Source organism: Polypterus senegalus, chromosome 11 (assembly GCF_016835505.1).
Source record: "Polypterus senegalus isolate Bchr_013 chromosome 11, ASM1683550v1, whole genome shotgun sequence".
Classification (NCBI taxonomy): domain Eukaryota; kingdom Metazoa; phylum Chordata; class Cladistia; order Polypteriformes; family Polypteridae; genus Polypterus; species Polypterus senegalus.
This window is the reverse complement of record NC_053164.1, coordinates 71,962,154-71,976,787: the sequence shown is the minus strand read 5'-3', so window position 1 is coordinate 71,976,787 and position 14,634 is coordinate 71,962,154.

Sequence of the window (14,634 nt, the reverse complement as noted above, 5' to 3'; positions counted from 1 at the left end):
ACTATTTGCCCCCTTCCTGATTTCTTATTCTTTTGCATGTTTGTCACACAAAATGTTTCTGATCATCAAACACATTTAACCATTAGTGAAATATAACACAAGTAAACACAAAATGCAGTTTTTAAATGATGGTTTTTATTATTTAGGGAGAAAAAAAAATCCAAACCTACATGGCCCTGTGTGAAAAAGTAATTGCCCCCTGAACCTAATAACTGGTTGGGCCACCCTTAGCAGCAATAACTGCAATCAAGCGTTTGCGATAACTTGCAGTGAGTCTTTTACAGCGCTGGAGGAATTTTGGCCCACCCATCTTTGCAGAATTGTTGTAATTCAGCTTTATTTGAGGGTTTTCTAGCATGAACCGCCTTTTTAAGGTCATGCCATAACATCTCAATTGGATTCAGGTCAGGACTTTGACTAGGCCACTCCAAAGTCTTCATTTTGTTTTTCTTCAGCCATTCAGAGGTGGATTTGCTGGTGTGTTTTGGGTCATTGTCCTGTTGCAGCACCCAAGATCGCTTCAGCTTGAGTTGACGAACAGATGGCCGGACATTCTCCTTCAGGATTTTTTGGTAGACAGTAGAATTCATGGTTCCATCTATCACAGCAAGCCTTCCAGGTCCTGAAGCAGCAAAACAACCCCAGACCATCACACTACCACCACCATATTTTACTGCTGGTATGATGTTCTTTTTCTGAAATGCTGTGTTCCTTTTACGCCAGATGTAACGGGACATTTGCCTTCCAAAAGTTCAACTTTTGTCTCATCAGTCCACAAGGTATTTTCCCAAAAGTCTTGGCAATCATTGAGATGTTTCTTAGCAAAATTGAGACGAGCCCTAATGTTCTTTTGCTTAACAGTGGTTTGCGTCTTGGAAATCTGCCATGCAGGCCGTTTTTGCCCAGTCTCTTTCTTATGGTGGAGTCGTGAACACTGACCTTAATTGAGGCAAGTGAGGCCTGCAGTTCTTTAGACGTTGTCCTGGGGTCTTTTGTGACCTCTCGGATGAGTCGTCTCTACGCTCTTGGGGTAATTTTGGTCGGCCGGCCACTCCTGGGAAGGTTCACCACTGTTCCATGTTTTTGCCATTTGTGGATAATGGCTCTCACTGTGGTTCGCTGGAGTCCCAAAGCTTTGGAAATGGCTTTATAACCTTTACCAGACTGATAGATCTCAATTACTTCTGTTCTCATTTGTTCCTGAATTTCTTTGGATCTTGGCATGATGTCTAGCTTTTGAGGTGCTTTTGGTCTACTTCTCTGTGTCAGGCAGCTCCTATTTAAGTGATTTCTTGATTGAAACAGGTGTGGCAGTAATCAGGCCTGGGGGTGGCTACGGAAATTGAACTCAGGTGTGATACACCACAGTTAGGTTATTTTTTAATAAGGGGGCAATTACTTTTTCACACAGGGCCATGTAGGTTTGGATTTTTTTTCTCCCTAAATAATAAAAGCCATCATTTAAAAACTGCATTTTGTGTTTACTTGTGTTATATTTGACTAATGGTTAAATGTGTTTGATGATCAGAAACATTTTGTGTGACAAACATGCAAAAGAATAAGAAAGCAGGAAGGGGGCAAATAGTTTTTCACACCACTGTATCATCTTTTAATCTATATTTGCATCAACTGAAAATGTTCAACTTCTTTAATCTTTCCTCATAACTCTCGGTCTCGTAATCAGCCTAGCAACTCTTCCCTGGACTTTATTTAGCTGCTGTGTGAGGACATGTCTTTTTTTGAAGCCAATGGACCAAATCTTCTCACAGTACTCCAGGTGAAGCCTCACCAGTGCATTATAAAGCTTAAGTATTATCTTCCTTGACTTGCATTCTACACATTGTGTGTATTGCTATAGTCTTGCATCACAAGCCATCTTAATTCACAGATTTCACTGTGGTAACAGCCTGTGCTCAGCCACAAAAGCATGATATCTGGATTATAACAACCCTCAGAAGCAGTCTCTAATCAGCATGAGCTATTAGTAGACTTCCAGCATTGACTAAGCAGATGATGCTTCTGAACATTGTAAGTGGAGCTCCTCTTGGTGACATAAGCTGAACTGTCTACACCAGGCATGTCAAACTCACTACCATTGGTGGGCCGCTTTGACTGCCATACGTTCGTCAGCGGGCTGCACTGTAACAAATACTATTATACTATTATACAAAGTTACTGTAGCTTTCTTTCCAGCACTGAAAACTTTAAAAATGTAATACTTAAAGTTTAAAGAAACGCAATTTATTTCTATACAATCTCCGTACAACAGCATAAAATTAGACTCTTAGCCTCTTAGCTAGGTCCTTATATAGGAGTCTTACAGTCTGAGATCTATTTCTTTTGTCCCAACGCTTGGCATCTCTTGTTAGTAACCAGTTCATCAATATCAGGCTTGAAATCTTGTGCAGCTGCAACTTTTATGAGGAATGAAAGGTGCTCGACAGTAAGTCTTGAGCAATGTGGGGTTTTGGTAGCTTTCATTAAAGAAAACAATTGCTCATAGAGGTAAGTGCTTCCGAAACATAGACAGTACTCTTGATGCCAACTTACAGATCTGCACATATGAGGGGGGCAGGTAAACATACAAGCCTGGCACACCAACTTCATTGTATTTTGCCTTCAGAATAGAATCTGACTGCAGTTCAATCAATTCCATTTGGATATTCTCAGGCGCATTCTCAACTTTGTAAGAGTATGGTTACGTAAAAAGCGCAAAGTCCTTTTCGTGTGAACTGAAATCACGAAAACGCTCACTGAATTAATTGCTCAGTAATTCAAGTTGGAAAACAAATCCTCCAAAAATCGAATTTTACTTTGCTAAGTTTACTTCAAAGTTTAAATTGTAAAAGAAACCAATATGCAAAAAGCCCCCTGACCTACACTAATTTTACAAACTCAAAATCATAATAATTTGTTAATAAACAACTCGCCAACTTCTCACGTCCACTTCAGATCTTTAGCTTTAGTCTGCACTAACTTCATTACAATACTAGCACAAAATTACATAAAACTAGAGCAAAAAAACGTGAAAATATCCATCCATACATCCATCCTCTTCTGCTTATCTGAGATCGAGTCATAGGGGCAGCAGCTTGAACAGAGATGCCCAGACTTCCCTCTCTCCAGCCACTTCTACTAGCTATTCCAGGGGAATCCCAAGGTGTTCCCAGGCCAGCCGAGAGACATAGTCCCTCCAGCGTGTCCTGGGTCTTCCCCGGGGCCTCCCCCCATTTAGACGTGCCCAGAACACCTCACCAGGGTGGTGTCCAGGAGGTATCCTGATCAGATGCCCAAGCCACCTTTTTTATGTTTTATTTTTTAATTTATTTTTTAATTTTTATTTTTTTTTCATTTTTATTACTATTTAATTTAATATTGTTTCTTTGTATCAGTATACTGCTGCTGGATTATGTGAATTTCCCCTTGGGATTAATAAAGTATCTATCTATCTATCTATCTATCTATCTATCTATCTATCTATCTATCTATCTATCTATCTATCTATCTATCTATCTATCTATCTATCACCTCATCTGACTCTTCTTGATGCAGTGGAGCAGTGGCTCAACTCTGAGTTCCTCCCGGATGACTGAGCTTCTCACCCTATCTTAAAGGGAAAGCCCAGATGTACCCTGCAGAGGAAACTTATTTCACCCGCTTGTATTCGCGATCTCGTTCTTTCGGTCACTACCCACAGCTCATGACCATAGGTGAGGGTTGAACGTAGATCGACTGGTAAATTATGGCTCTACTCCTTTTTCACCACGACAGACGGATGCAGAGCCTACATCACTGTGGATGCCGCACCGATCTGCCTGTTGATCTCACGCTCCATTACGTGAAAATATGTGAGCTATTACTACTCGTGATGGTCAGTTCTGCCCAGTGGCCAGTCTCAGCAGCCCAGCCAGTAGTGTAGCCTGCCAGGCTGCTGCAGCCTAACATTTCAGTTGCGATGTCTCAGCTCATTAACTTTGGTCAAGGCTCGTGAGGTGAGGGTTGGAGGGGGTAGTTTCATGCCTAGGGTACCAAGGAGCTGACACTGCAGCTGCAACAATACTAGCAGATGACGTTTCCAGTACCATTATGCCATGAGAAAATGCACTTTTGTCAGAAGGCGGAAGTAAGAAAAGTCAATAAGTTAAGCCAAAGATGCAGAATGATTCAGTCACAAATGATACTAATCATTTTGTACAAGTTTAGTGCTAACTAGAATCTGTCATGCAGGCTGCACATATTTCTGTTGCAGGTAGAGTGTTTGACATGCCTGGTCTACACAGTACAGTGGTATATAACCTAACATTCTGTTAGCCTTCTTAATGGCTTCTGTATACTGTCTAGATGTTGACTCTCAGGTTCTTCTCATAAGGAGTACTTTCAAGTTTCAGACCTCCTATTGTGTATTCAAATGTAACATTTCTACTTCCCACATGTCATGCCTTATATTTCCTTACATTTCTATTTGTATTTTGTCCCAGTCCCTCTGTAATGATTCATTTGTTTTTCCTTAAAAATATTACAACTTTGTCTGCACATCTTTGGTGACTGAAGTAATAAAGGGAGCCTGGTGTGGTTGGATTGCCATTTCTTTCCTACAGTGGTCTAGAATGGATGCCTTCAACAGTGAACAACACGGGAATAACATACCTTGATTAGTGCCCATAGGTGAGGTGTATCAGCCTCCAGCGTCTGAGGGATACCCAACTGGTCTGCTAAAACACAAAAGACAGCAAGTCCATTTCTGGAGCCATCACTCTTAATCAGTACTTGCATTTAAATTTACATTTATTTGCTTGGCAGACCCTTTAACCAAAGATAACTGACGAAAGAAGTAATATAATCGAGTAACATTACGCTAGGTCTGTTTGTTCAGAAAGTACAGAAGAAGTGGTGTAGTGTAGTAGTGAAAAGTGGATAGTGTGTTGGTGTGTTCATGTGAGGGCTTGTGTTGAATCTAGGCTGCACCAGAATAGGCTAATCCAGATCAACCCTGGTAAATCCCACTTATTTCACAATAAAAAAAGCTGAAAAAAAGTTTAATGAACAGGGGACATCATGACAATCCATTATGTAAAGGTTAAAGCCTTCAGGGACATTTTTTAGAAATAAGGAAAGAAAGAAGATGATACAAGAGCTAAAGATAAAATTCTCATGTCACAACATCATCATAAACATTTTTAAGGTAAGTTTATGATTATTAACATCAGTGCTAATACAGATAACAGAGAACAGGCAGCCAGTTAAATGTATCTAATGTTATATGTATTATTACATATAATACAGCTAAGCTTTCTCTTGAAAATGTTAGCAGGTTGATACAAAAAGGCTAAGCCATAAAGTGAGTGGATTTATTTTTTCCTTCCCAAATACATTTGATTCGGCAGAAGGAGCTCTCAGTTTTCACTTTGATGTTTGATAGGCATATAGCTAATTTAGCTCTAATTCAAGACTTGGGCCATATGTTTACTTATTCACATGATAGTGTGGATTGCTTAATGACATTTTGTAATACCCTAATTGCAGGCTGAAGCAACTACGTTAGCAGAAAAAACAACACTGTTTTTGTATCAATTCAGATGCTCTTTTTAAACATTTGGGAGTTCCCAACCCTGCATTTTGCATTTTTTTCTGAAATAATTTGTTGCAATAAATCAGGTGCTATTGGCACAATTTTCCAACATTTGCAAGTACTGGTTGTGAACATGAAAGACAAAGGGTGTGTGTCAGATGACACCTTTTGTGATGTCACCCAGTGCACAAATCACTCAGGTCCACCACTGCCTAAACATAAGGTTTGAAGATTCTTAATTATTTAAAAAATAAGGACTTTATATTATCATAATCATAATGGAGGGATCCACAGCAAAAGAGAATAAAACATCATAAAAATACTTGCCTGCCTTGGTAACTTTTAACTCATTACTACTGTATATGAGCACTTATTTCATGCTTTACATGTCATGCTTCAGATGCTTCTTTCATCAGCCAAGATATTGCCACACTAACTTTGGATATCCGTGGTGGAAATGCTCCAATCAGTTTCCTTCTTGGGGTCAGATCTAAGGGTTATTGCCAGAAATTAAGAGGGTTGTGCTAAAAATAAAGAAAATATTGCAATAACCAAGAAATGTTTCACAATACTGACATGCACAGTATTGTAACTAATGGTTCAATCTGTCATCTCACACCTAAATGAAAAATGAACTCACTTGTCTCACTCATTTTTGCATAGTTCAGTAAAGGAAAATGGCTGACAAGGACCTGCTGCTTCAACAATGTGTGGTGACTGAATTTCTGTTAATGGAGGAAATCACCTTGGCTTGTTGTGACCAATTTAAGCTATTTATAAAAAGGAAAGAATGTGTCAGAACAATAGCCTAAGTGAGGCAGATGTCTTGTTTATGGGAAAATAAAAGAAAGTTGTCTAGATAGAGCAGGGTTCAATTGATTAATGTGTAAGAAATTAGCAAACAAAAAATAACATAACATAAACAGACAAACAAACACATAAATAAATAAAAGTTACAGCTTTCATTTCAATTATGACATGGCTGACACTCATGTAAGACTATTTAGACATCTGCCTGGCTGCTAGCCATGTCTCATGATGAAAAATATACTTTAAAAAGGAACATGCATCACTGATCAGCCCCATATTGGTCACCTGTGAGCACCTTCTATCAAGCACATCAAAGAGGAGACTATGAGCTCATCAGACATGGCTGACACATCCAAATTGTGTGTGAATGTTAACTGCTGGCATTTCCTTTTTCACAAGACGTTCAGTCACCATATGTTGTCAATAACATGCCCTTGTCATCCATCTTTTCACACTGAACTGTGAACAGATGATTGAAGCAGGTGATGTTTTATATTATGGTGTTAGATGAAAGAAGTACTTACTAGTTATGATACCACTCGTATCTTCATCTTCATTACTTTTGACGTAACCATTTGCATGATGGGGCAAGGAGTTCCTCTAAAACTCTAATGGCAACTGGTAAAGAGTACCTCCTTATGGCACCTGTGGGGGCAGCACTCCTGGCCCCTTAACATATTTACAGAAGTAGAACTGCACCGTTCCTTAGCTTCTCTCCATTCTGTACAGATATTAGAGAATCACATTCTTCCTTCTCTCTTACTCTCACTTTTCCATTCTTGTAACCACCCTCTACCCTATGCAATGCTATTGCACACTCCAAAATATTTAACTAAACTTTGCATTTTATGATATTGACATTATATGTTGCAGTAGTACATCTCTAATTTTCTATGGAGGTGTTGGAACTAGCATTTACAATGAGAAACATTCAGTTTTTTGCATACTTTTGAATCAAACACTTGCAGAGGTCTGTGAGAGGTTAATTCCACTGTTGCCCTTTTCTGAAATGAATTGAATGCATTTTATTTGTTATTTCCTGCAGTATTTCTTAGTTTAAAAAAAGTGTAACATTTGAGGTCATTTTTTTACTGCTGCAAATCTTTCCTACTTTTTTTTCACCAAACACATCCACAGTGCAAAAACACTGGACTCAAATTTTTCACTCTTTTTCACTCTTTTTTTCCGTCTTTTCACGGATCTCTTTTAGTCCCAGAATTCAAATGTAGGCTAGAGACATGACTCTTCTCAAACACAAATCATTATGTTCCTTTGATGACTCTTAATTCCTTTTGTCATATATTTGTCGGCTTTACTGTGCCATTCTGTTGACTGTTTGTATATGTAGCTATATGAATGTGATTAATTGCAATTAATTGATATTTCCCCTGCTGGACTTGCAAGTCAGGCTAACTGGAAATATTGAAGTGACCCAGTAGGACTGAGTGTGCCTTGCACTGGACTGGCTCCCACTCTAGGTTTCACCCCTGCTTTATAGATGCTTTCAGCACACTCAAAGATTAAAGGATAGATGCTAAAACCGTTCTTTGAAACTCATTACCCATGTATGCTTATGAGGCCATCATTGTTTTAATCACCACTGAAATAGAACTACTACATCTACTGCATTCAATAACTGACATTATTATCCTGAAGTGTGAACAGATGACTGAAGCATGTGATGTTGTTAGATGAAAGAAGTACTAGTTATCATAACACATGTATCAGTGTTGTCAGGCATTTCTTAGTAATTCTAACATCTTCATTACATTTCACTCCTAATTTTACTCTGTTATCCATACTGATTCAGACATGGGTCTTTCATCTCCCCGTAAGCTTGCTCCATTGGCCACAGCACACAATTTCAGTTTTCTATGTAATTTTAATGCCTGCTTTGATTCCTCTTGAACTATAATATTACTAATTACTTTCTAAAGCACTTAGTGATTGCTCTCTATGCAGTACAAGTGTATTAATAAACCATATAAAATAAAGATTGATTAGCGGATCACAATGTATTACATTAGATATTTTATGTGAATTATGTCATGCCTGAAGGCTATTTTAGAATTTATTAAAGAACCTTTAAGTACTCTAAAAATATTAATCCATTTATCAGTATTCAAATTAATTCTCTTTAAATAAATGAATTCATACATAGATAAATAAATATGTAGACACTCCAATGTATCGGCTCTCCTGTTAACCTGATGTAAGAAATGACACTGGTTTTGTCCTCTGTTTTTTTTTTGGACATCAAGAAGCAGTATTACCCAGTAAAAATCCTGGAGGGCATTGGAAGCATGAGGAAGCTCAATGAAGACAACCACCGAACTGTAGTTCTGGAGCCTGATGGCAGTAATGGTTACACCTGCACACCAGCAAGAACAAGGAAATGGTGGTGGATTTTAGAAGGACCAGGCCCCTCATGGACCCCGTGATCAACAGAGGTGACTGTGTGCAGAGGGTACAGACCTATAAATGCCTGGGAGTGCAGCTGAATGATAAATTGGACTGGACTGCCAATACTGATGCTCTGTGTATGAAAGGTCAGAGCCGACTATACTTCCTTAGAAGGTTGGCGTCCTTCAACATCTGCAATAAGATGCTGCAGATGTTCTACCAGACGGTTGTGGCGAGTGCCCTCTTCTACGTGGTGGTGTGCTGGGGAGGCAGCATAAAGAAGAAGGGTGTCTCACTCCTGGACAAACTGGTGAGGAAGGCAGGCTCTATTGTAGGAGTAAAGTTGGACAGTTTGACATCTGTAGCAGAGCGACGGCTGCTAAGCAAACTCCTGTCAATCATGAAGAATCCACTGCATCCACTGAACAGTGTCATCTCCAGGCAGAGGAGTAGCTTCAGTGACAGACTGAGAAGATCGTTCCTCCCCCACACTATGCGACTACACCCAGGGGAGTACATGCTAATATTATTCAAAGTTATTGTCTGATTTTACATGCATTTTTATGACTCTTAAATTTAATTTTTTTTTTTTATCAGTATACTGCTGCTGGATTATGTGAATTTCCCCTTGGGATTAATAAAGTATCTATCTATCTATCTATCTATCTATCTATCTATCTATCTATCTATCTATCTATCTATCTATCTATCTATCTATCTATCTGTCTGCCATTATTTCTCTCTTCTTTTAAAATGGATCTTTTTAAATAAATGATTGTTTTATATTGCTTTATTAGTATAAATAAACAATTTAAATGAACAATAAAAGCCAAGCATGAGTGAGCGTATATATGATGTGTCTGCATTGAAAATATTCATAAAGAACAGTAAAAATTAAGTGCTTCTTTTAAGTTAGCACCAGATTTTCATGAAGGTTGAATTGCCTTAGCATATCTATGATTACATTTGAGCAGACTGGACTGAAACTTTTTATTATTAAACAAAATGTAGACGTTTTAGTATCTCATTCTTGACATATATGAATACATAGCGACTTCACTGTGACAAATTTGAAAAGGAAGAAACACAGCAGGACAAAGAAGGGATTGCAGAGCAGTTTACTAGAACAGTCAAAAAAGTGCATGAATGTAAAAGCAAAACTGATGATTTTGAATTTTAACTATTTACAATTATCTATGAATCTCTCATTGTTATGACCCTGAGACACAGTCAACAGACCAAAAAAACCCCACTTCTTCTACATTTGTAACCCACCTCATGTATCCAGCTCAACTCCCCCCCTCTCTCTCTACACCTTTATAGATGATCCTCAAACCACCCAGAAATTCCTGCCTCCATTCCCCGACCCACCATTCAGTGTGCCTTTTCTTCCCTTTACTGTCAATCATATCCTCAATGTCAGTCCTCTACGCCCTTCTTCACCCTCCCCGCTCGAGCCAGCAGTCACTGGGCCATCCTGGATGTTACAATATATAGATATATATACCTGTAGATATATACCTGTAGATAGATAGCTGTATATATAGTATTTATCTACAGGGTGGTCCAGGTCTAATTATGTAATTTTCATTATGCTATAACTTATTAAGTTTATTACTCCGAGTCTGTATCCAACTGAATGGAGGACAAGTGGGACATTACATGGAAAATCAGTGAATTAATTCAATGTAAGTCCATTTTTGTTTATTACAAGATATTTTGAACAATTCTTTTGTCTTGTATTGTTTTCCTGCATTGCATTAAAAGTTGCATAATTAGATCTGGACCACCCTATATTATATTAATCTAAAACTCTTCAAAATGCGAATCTGGTGCAGTACAGTATAGGAATGATCTTAATAAATAATTGTAACCACCTGTGATACAGAAGATGGCCTTTCCTTGAGTGCCCCTCTGTACTTACACATGTGAATGCAATAACCTTAGCGCAATCTCCGGTAAGAAATGACTAGCAATTGTTGGCACTATGGGGGTAAATGATTTCAGTTAACAATTTTTCAGAACCAAAGTGGGGTACCTTTTGCTTAAGACAGTGCATTAGAAGTCACTTAAGCCAGTTCAGGGTTGAAGGGCAAGTGCCTATCCAGGCAAAACCATGCATGACTCAAGAAAAAACCCACTGATGTGCCTTCTGGTCCATCACAGACCAAGTGCCGAATTCATAATAATGTAGTAAGAGCTTATGAGCCTGAATGTACAAATGTAAGAGTGCAACCTTGGTTACCACTAATAACTTTTACATTGGTTACTATAAATGTAAAGTAAGTACATAATAAATTCACAATAGTATATAACAAATGATTAATTCTGTCCATATTACACTAATGGCTAATATACTATTAATAATGTTCATTTTGTCCTTATGCTTACTCAAGACAGACACTGTCCCAATCAAATAATTTTCATTTTATATGTCATTTTTCATACTGCTGAATATATCACAAAGAGTAAAAAGTGGAAAGGCCAATGCTGTTACAGGCCACACCCCAACAGAAACAGCCAAGCAACTGCTCAGTTAAATGCTAGGAATACTCAATTTCTTTAAATAACTATATTCTGAATTACAATCAGACAATCAATTATAAAGTTATTATTTGGGTAGACAAAGAAGTACTTATATCTTGTTAACAAATCTGCTGACATTTATGTGTCAGTTTAGTGCTCACATGGCCAAACCCATTTTGTTCAACTGGTGACCTGTTGATTACATTATTTGGCAAATAATCATTCATTTTCCTTGCAATAAATAATGAGTAATGCTAAAAAGAAAACCAGGAATGAGCTGTCTGGTTTACTGCAACACTGAGAAAAAAATCCCCGCATTGCAAACCTCTGGCACAGTTGAGTCCACAAGCCAAGAATAGCTCAGCCTGACTCAGTTCAGGATTGATGACCTGACTTGCTTTAGAAAGGGCAGCTATTACGAGGCCAGCAAACAGGTGCTGGGGAGGTTGCATGGTGCTGAAGTTTTCAAGGGCAAGTCAGCAGGGTCGTCAAAGCCTGGCAAATAAAGTGGACAGTCATTGTTTTATGTAAAGGGCTATCATACTGCTTTTTACCAATGTGGAAATGAAATATGCTGCAATATATTGCAATAGACGTTTTACTAGCAGTCAATAAATTGCAAAATATATTTACTTCCTAATACTTTTCTTTTATACAATTCATCCGGAAAGTATTCACAGCGCATCACTTTTTCCACATTTTGTTATGATACAGCCTTATTCCAAAATGGATTAAATTCATTTTTTTCCTCAGAATTCAACACACAGCACCCTATAATAACAATGTGAAAAAAGTTTACTTGAGATTTTTGCAAATTTATTAAAAATAAAAAAAATTGAGAAAGCACATGTACAGAAGTATTCACAGCCTTTGCAATGAAGCTCAAAATTGAGCTCAGGTGCATCCTGTTTCCCCTGATCATCCTTGAGATGTTTCTGCAGCTTAATTGGAGTCCACCTGTGCTCATCACCAGGCCAATACCATCCCTACAGTGAAGCATGGTGGTGGCAGCATCATGCTGTGGGATGTTTTTCAGCAGCAGGAACTGGGAGACTAGTCAGGATAAAGGGAAAGATGACTGCAGCAATGTACAGAGACATCCTGGATGAAAACCTGCTCCAGAGCACTCTTGACCTCCGACTGGGGCGACGGTTCATCTTTCAGCAGGACAATGACCCTAAGCACACAGCCAAGATATCAAAGGAGTGGCTTCAGGACAACCTCTGTGAATGTCCTTGAGTGGCCCAGCCAGAGCCCAGACTTGAATCCGATTGAACGTCTCTGAAGAGATCTTAAAATGGCTGTGCACCGATGCTTCCCATCCAACCTGATGGAGCTTCAGAGGTTCTGCAAAAAGAGGAATGGGCGAAACTGGCCAAGGATAGGTGTGCCAAGCTTGTGGCATCGTATTCAAAAAGACTTGAGGCTGTAATTACTGCCAAAGGTGCATCGACAAAGTATTGAGCAGAGGTTGTGAATACTTATGTACATGTGATTTCTCAGTTTTTTTATTTTTAATAAATTTACAAAAACCTTAAGTAAACTTTTTTCACGTTGTCATTATGGGATGTTGTATGTAGAATTCTGAGGAAAAAAATGAATTTAATCCATTTTGGAATAAGGCTGTAATATAACAAAATGTGGAAAAAGTGATGCATTGTGAATACTTTCTGGATGCACTGTAAATACTTCAGACAAAATTAATAATACACTCTAAACCATATACCTTGAAAAAGCTGATTTTTTTTGTTTTCACGTAATCATACGCCATTTAAACAGAGCATTTTTGGATGTTTTCACATTAAGTGAGTTCTGTTTAGTTTTCAGAATAAATATCAGTATGCATTGTTGTTTATGATTATGATGAAAGCATACCTTAACAAGAATGTTCACAGTCCATGTTACGCTTTAGCTTTTCTGAGATTTCAAATAAATTCACATTACCAAAGTAATTTACATTTACACTCCATTGTATATATTGCAGTTTTAATCATATTTCCTCAGGGAGTTAAATATGTAGAATAATGTATTTTTCAAATATTTTAAAGAATAATCATACTACAGCCTAAATGATATACTGCATTTTCTATTTTTTAAGTAAATATTGTTAGTTAAAGTATGTGATTTTATTAAAGATTAAAATGGTCAACAGGCATGAATCACCATTCAATATCCACTAAACATAAAATATAGAGAAATGCATTGGTATATTTTGAAAAAATATATTTCAGTATACTAACATTGGCAACAATTTACATATTTTAAATATATGTCAAGATATATGTTTAAAAGTATATTTTAAAATATTTTTTCCAAAACTTTTGTAAAGTGTTTTATCTTGCATGCAATTGCTATATTTGAGACAATTCAAGATTAGCTTTGTACTTCTGTGATGCATCAGTAACACACCTTGTTTTGTGTATGGTGATGTTCAATGATACAAGAAATGTGTTTAAAGGCACTTACAAGATTCAGATATCTTAGGATAATAAAAAACAACTCAAAAGTTACATCACCTAAAACCTTTGCTATTTCCTTTAAAGAAGTAGGATTAAAATGGGCCATTGATGGTTCATTTGTTACTGTTCCTGGGTACCAGTGGACATGGATAAAGACTATCTACTATATCTATAGTTTATCTATATGTATTTTTTGCTTTTGTAACATTTGTTTTCATTCATTCATTCATGTAAATATGTTAATTTATCTTATATATTTTCTGCAAGAGCAGGCAAGTGTCACAACTTCTAATCCTTCTCTACTGTTGCATTTGTGGTGATGAGCTAATTAAAATTAAATGTTGTCCTTCTTTTATAGCAATGATTTCTAATCCTAGTCCTGATAGACCCTTCTGGTTGTAGGTTTTTGTTGCAACCAAATTTCCATTTTACCTTGAATTATCTTAACAGTTTAAATAGCTTTTTCTTTAATTCTGCTCTTCATCTTCATTTAGAAATTCATAAGACATTTAGAACCATTCATGATTTTGCCATTGTTTAAGTTTTTAACTCTTTTATTATTTATTTTAATATTAATTTTCCTTTTTCCTTTGGACTTTGGTCTCTAATTTCATCCTAATAACAATAACAATGACAGTTAAAAATGAGCGACCAGACACTTAAGCAAATAAACAGTAAATGGCTTGGCCTCAGAAATTTCAAAACATGGTTTGGTGTATTTTATTGGAATACTTCAAATTTTTAAGTGTGTTATGCAGAGATCATTTAGTGTTTTTTATTTTTTTATTTATTTTTTTACATTTTCATCAGTGTTATGATTTTCATTATGCTTTTCCAGGTGTTCTAGTTATTTAAGTCATTTTCGTC